The sequence below is a fragment of the Pyrgilauda ruficollis genome, unplaced genomic scaffold (assembly GCF_017590135.1).
Source record: "Pyrgilauda ruficollis isolate IOZ18807 unplaced genomic scaffold, ASM1759013v1 scaffold36, whole genome shotgun sequence".
NCBI lineage: Eukaryota > Metazoa > Chordata > Aves > Passeriformes > Passeridae > Pyrgilauda > Pyrgilauda ruficollis.
Window position 1 is genome coordinate 4,231,547 of NW_024525045.1, and position 6,377 is coordinate 4,237,923.

Here is a 6,377-nt window from a genome sequence, read left to right on the forward strand (position 1 = left end):
GGAAAAATGTGAACAGGCACTGCTTGTGCTCCTCCGTGTGGGGAGCGCGGCAGCGGGGCTGCTTTCGGTTTGCGGGTAGGTGCGCACCGTTTGGTCATAATTAGTGGTGACTCATGCAGGTGTCACCAAGACGAGCTGCAAAAGAGTTTTCCAAGCCTTCTTAAGGTGTTTACTTTGTCTCGGATCTCTAAAGACACCCCGTTATACCTGTCCAGGCAAAGGGTGCTGCAGGCTGCACGGAGAGCTCGGCTGGTGGAATCATCCTGCGTGGGTCCTCCCGAAGATGTTCACAATGGCTCTCCTTTTGTTTCGAGGTTTTGTCCACGAGCTTTTTATTTTTTATGAGCTAGATTTGTTCATTATGTGGGAAGCCGCCACACACAGAATAAGGTGATCTATATGATGCTAAAGTAAACAACAAATGCACTTCTAAAACCGTTTGTTTATAACTATTTTGTTTGTAGTAACTATGACAGGGAGTCTTCAACTAGTCCTTGCTCGTGGATGCAAATGAAGTGTTGATGAGATAGGTACAGTTCTGGAGAATGTATTTGGATTAACAAGATTAATGGCAGAGGTGCAAAATATCCTCACTTGGTAAATTTAAAAAAAAAAAAATCTACATTTTATTCAGTCAAGAACTATCTTTTCATATCACTTGGTAAATTGAAAAAAAAAAAAAATCTACATTTTATTCAGTCAAGAACTACCTTTTCATTGACCTGGCTCTGTCACCTGTGGAGTTGTTTCCTACAGAGATGCCAGCTGACACTGGGAAGGTGTCACAGTGTGCTGAGCAGGTCTGATGTTTGGGAGCTCTGTTTTGTCCCACTGTGTTAATCAGTGACAAAGTTGTTGCATTTGTTTGCTGACATGATGGTGGAACTTCAACAGCAACTTCATGTTATTGGACTCTTTCGAAATTAAATGACTCTTTGGAAGGGCATTTCTATTGGTGTTTTAGGGACAAGACACATTATTGGCTCTTAATAGCAAATGGAAGTTTAAATTGGTTACTGGAAAGCCTTTGGCTGGAACATTGCTTGAGTTTTCACTTTTGTTTGCTTTCTTTTATTTTTTCCCTCCTTGGTTACTTTCAAAGAGAATGGAGTGTAAGGAAGGAGTAAAGATTACACTTACAGTGTAGTTTCGCAACACATCTGTGTTATGTATGAAAATTCTGTTTAACTTCAGAAAAGATATATTAAGCTGTCTAGACACTCTGCTCTTAGTTCAAAATTTAAGTACTCTTCTTCTCTACCTCCCCAATAATGGAAATAAAATGAAATATCACCTTATTTTTAGTTACTGGATTTAAGAATGGGATTTCAGCTGTAATAGAAACTGCAGCTAGCTGTGCTGTATCCATCCTGGACTAAGATATTTGAGAAGGAAGCTTTGCCAGCTGGAACGTGTGTCAGTGTTATCTCCATGTGTGTTGTAACAGATGTTGAGCAGAGACTACTTGTCAGAGGTACCTTGTAGGAACTTTTAAAGATGCTTGTTTGTTTCAGTACATTTCTCTTGCATCACTAACTTTTTCCATAAAGTCAACCACAAACTGCATTATTGGGGACTCCAGCTGAAACTTGTGGTGAATAGGAAATAGATTAAACACAGGTTTTCCCTTTTCTCTGGTTGCCAACAGTGATGTCAGTAGTTTTAATGATCCTTACCTCAGCTCGCTGCTGTCCTCACACTCTCTATTAAAACACTTGTCTTCTGCACTGTTTTGTGTGTTGTTAAGGAAATGCTGATGGCTGGAGGTATCCAGCCCATTACTTCATTTCCAAATAAGGTTCTTTCACCTTAAAGCACTCTGCAATAGCTCACTGAGGAGAGAGGAGATTCAGATTGTTTTGTCAAAAATTCAGGAAATACTCTTTTGAAGTCCAGCAAAGAACATTTGTATGCTAAAACTGAGGATAGTGCTTTTGGCTGTGCGTAAGGCACAAGTAATGGATCCAAGGCTTATAGGATGAGTGTATTTCCAGTGACCTCAGAGGAGCAGCTTTGCTCTCAGATTGTCTGTTTCCTACACATCTTTGTGCATTCAGACAGAACAGGCACCACTGGACTGCAGCAGTAGTGTGGGTTGTCATTCTCGGTTACTCAGTTCGTGGTTTGTTGTAAGAGATTGATCAGAGGAATTGGGTATGAAAGCCAATAATTACAGTCAATAGTTTCAGATGGTCCTTAGCAAAGATGCTAGTTGATTTTTTTTTTTCCTTCCCAAAATTAAAAGAAGACAAAAGCTACCAAGACATCTTTAGGAAGGGGTGACAAGCAGATTTCCATGTTGTGCTGCTGAAGATCTGGAGGTATAAGCACAAGCTTGAAACTGCTGCATGCCCCTGTGTCCTGTCATGCCTGCAGCTGATATTTGTATGAAATTCAGCCTGTACCAGGTCATGTCGTACATAATTCTGGTCCTTCATCCTCTCCAACTCCTTGATATTTCAGGCTTCTGTGATTTTTCACTCTTTTTACACATGTGCAGGACTATAATGTACAAGTTTTGGTTTTCTGTAACTATGTGTTTCTTCAGTTTTCTTAGTGAATTTCCTCTAGGAAGTGTTTTGGTTTTCCCATAGACTTGTTACCTCTTTCTTCTTCTGCTCTTCTGACTTTGGAATCCGGGAATAAAAGCCCTCCAGTAGTGGTTGAGATGACTTCTTGGCTGTATTAATGGAATTGGTGAGGAATTGGATGGGACAGGCCGTTTTGTTCAATACATGATGTATTTGAGTTTAGATGACCTGAATACTGGTGAAGAGGCATAGAACTTGGTCCTGATACTGCAAATCATGTATTATTTATGTTCTTAAAATCTCTTAGCAGAATCAAGTCTAGCCATGTAGAAAAGCTGTTTCTTGCTGTCCTTCCACTTGCCCTGTCAGTGCAGGGCAGGTTGGACCTTTGGTCTTCGCTGGGGGCACCCAGCAGTTCCTCTGGCCCTGCTGGATGGGAGCTGGGTGTGGAACATCCCATCTTGGACATGCAGCATACACATCATGCACACTTTGTTCCTCCATTTAAACAAGCCATTTCTCTTTTGTTGCTTGTCTTTATTAATAAAGTATGGCATTACTGGCTAATTTTAGGTCAAATGTAGTTGAAAGCTGAAGCTATGTGAAGCTGTGTATAGATGTTCGGGTAGGAACATTCCAGTAGATCGCAATGTGAGTGCAGAGGAAAGCTGAAAGTAAATAAGAGATCTGTGAGATAATTCTCCAGGGAGTTTTCACAGCATACCACACATCATTTGCAGGGATAGGCTTTCCTTTCACTTGAAGGACCACACAAAGTAAATTTTGTTTCTTGTGCAATTAAAGAATATAGGACAGGAGGTCTTTTCAGTTTTTTCACTTCAACGTGTCTGTGGGAAGCCTTTATTTGTACTGAGGAAAATTAACTGTTTACCTGTCTTTGCAGGAGCACAGTTAATATTGAACAAAGAAATAGACACATTTTTATGTACAATATGTGTCTTGCTTCAGCAGATTTTAGCACAACTATTGAAATGTAAATGCTGGTAGTCCTCTAACCCCAGCAGAAGACAAATTGTATTCATTTCAGTGCTGCATGGTTCAGTTCCCAGTGGGTCTGGCTGCATGTCAGTGGTGTGCAGAGAGGAACTGGGACTGTGGTGTGGGAGGCCCAGGGGTGCTGGGCAGTGGGGGACACCAGGGCTGTGTGTTTGGCCAGCCAGTGCCGCAGGGCCTCAGCAGCAGTGGGAGGCAGCCCTGGTGCCCAGCGTGTGACCTCAGTTCTGTGTCCCCCAGCAGGGACCGTGCTCCCCACAGGGGCTGCAGCAGCTGCCAGCAGGACACGAGGCCATCAAGCTCCGAGTGCATCCTGCTGGGCACTGCCTTGCTCCCCATCAGGGCTGGGACTGACAGCCTGCCTGGGGAGAGCCAGCAGAAAGGCAGAGTCCAGAGGACTTGCTGACCCAGACTGGTGCACTGGGTCAGGGGGGCTGCAGCAGATCAGGAGAACTGGGGGGACGGGGTCAGAGGCAGCTTCTGGCATTCATTCCCCTCTAAACCTGTGCTGTGCATTATCGGGGTTGCAGGACCTTGTTATTCACCCAGCCCTCTTATAGGGAAGCAGAATGTAGATAAATTTATGGGCTTTACCAAGATTTTCTATGTGCTTTTTTTTTTATTTAGAGCTTGTATATCAAATAGGAAGTGGTAATGGTGCACCCTGAATGCTCCATTCCTTGGTCATCCTTCCCAGGCCAGCCTGGTGTTTGCAGGTGGCCAGGAAGGCCTCTTGTAGGGACTGATGTGCAGTGAATCTTTCCTGTAGCTGGTAAAAATGCCTACAGCAGGCTGGTGTTTGGAGCTTTCCTTTCTCTTATTACAGGAGCTTGTCAGAGTTAATCAGCATGGACACTTAAATTGTTTCTGCTTAGGTGAATCTCTTGCAAGTTTTAGATGTGTTTCTGACTGCTTTGAATTTTATTGCCAACATCTGTTTTAAATGCTTTTGGGATTCACATGCTTGAGTACAGTTCAACTGTGTATGCCATAATTTTTCAAGGTGCTAACACTTTCTGTTTGAATGATAACTCTTTTAAAGAGAAGAAAAAAGAAAAAAAAGGAGGGGCAGGGAAATAATTGCAGAAAAATTTTTAAGTGCTCATGATGCTAATTTTCTTTCTCTTTCAATTTCAGAATGATGACCTACACAACCTCAACAAAACCTTCTTTTAAACTCATGGGTATCAAGACTATAAATGTTTCATGCTACCACAACTAGGACCTCACCTCCTCCTCCTCTTCCTCTGTAAATGGGTACGATGCATCCAGTTCAGTTTGTTTACTTTACACAAACCTCAGGAGTTGTTGACTGAGCTGCACATCCTGTGTTGTGCCAAGCAGAAGCACTGTGACACCTGGACAACAAGTCTCTCTTACTTCATCCTCTACCATAAGGACTTAGCTGGCCACATGAACTGATGTGCCCACCACTACATCATGGTGAGAATGGGTATTTTACTAGCACATTTACACGACTTCATTTGCTGCTGAAAACCTGTATGACAAATCATCATTGTAAATTATTACATACAAGACTTAATGTTGGTTGAAGAGTATTAAATATTTAACATAGGTTTTGATTTATACATGTACTTTTTTAATTAAAATGTAACTTTTCCTACAGCACATCTTTTTTGATGTGGAACTGAGGTATACTATATTCTGTTGTAAACAGAGTGGGGAACCTGCTTAAAACAAGGCTTCTAAGAATAGAGTAGGGTACTATTCTTGTTTTAAGATTGTAATTCAGAAAATAATATAATACAAGTCATTGGTCCCTGGGCCTTGATTGTACAGTCATATTTACTGATACTATCAGTTGTAAGATAACCCTGATGTTGAGCTGAATTCTTTCCAAAAGAAAAATAATTTTGTACTCCTTGTAAAATAATAGTCTGTATTAACTGCAATGAAGACAAACATTACTGTACATGGGTATTTGCAAGTGTCAACTTGAATTCGTCAATTGCACAGTAACTGACAAAAAAATCAGAAAAAAGAAATCAAAGTCTTCCATTGTATATATTGTAAAGAAGAAAAACAAACAAACAAACAAAAAACAACCAACAGGAAACCACAAAGCAAAATGGAAACGAAAAAGTGTGAACTTTTTAAATTGACTCTTTCCCTGGAATGAAAATGTGGGTGTTTGTAAATTCTGGAAATCTCTTTCTATATGTAATAAACTAGATACTGTTTTATCTGCTGTAGTGGGTTTTGGGTCTTTTTTATTTTCTTGGTAAGCTGTCTCAAATATCTGAAATTGTCCTGCGAGGTTTCTGTGATGTTTCCATGGTTTGTCATTGAGAATGGCTGTGGACCACTGTAGCTTAAGAATGAAGTGTAATTAGGTGAAGTGGGGAGTATGCTTCCTTGCATTATTTCACTAAAGCCCTTGTTTCAGTTTTCTGGAGACTTTTCAGGATGCAGCTCTCCTTCCACTGAATTTGGGGGAAAGGCTCACATCTTGTAAAATCACTTGGAAGCCATATCAAGACTTCAGCATAAAATTTAAAAAGCACAACTCAGATGATTGTCTGGAAATCAGTGCAAGAGGCATGACAAGGAAAAATTCTTCTGTGACTGTCCTCTGCTTTACACTGATTCTATGCAGATGTAAATTCTTCTGTGCATAACATTTTCAGAGTCTTAATTCTTTTGGGGACTGGAAAAATACTGAGATCATGGATTTTCAAGTAAAATGTTGTTGAAGTGATAATTGAATTTGAAGCCATATCAGGTCCCTGTTGGTCCCTCGTGCTTCCACAAAGCAACTCCATGGGCTAGTGCACATTCAAAAGAATTCTTGTTATCAGGAAAAAGCAGGCA

General features: G+C 41.0%; 1 protein-coding gene across 1 annotated transcript in view; it reads left to right on the top strand.

The window, feature by feature from the left end:
• Nucleotides 1-5,754, top strand: part of IRS1 (insulin receptor substrate 1) — a 48,271-nt gene extending 42,517 nt beyond the window's left edge. Inside the window, exon 2 of the mRNA XM_041475714.1 lies at nt 4,683-5,754. The gene's annotated coding sequence lies outside the window, so the exon portion shown is untranslated. The remainder of the gene's footprint in view (nt 1-4,682) is intronic.
• The last annotated feature ends 623 nt before the right edge of the window (nt 5,755-6,377 follow it).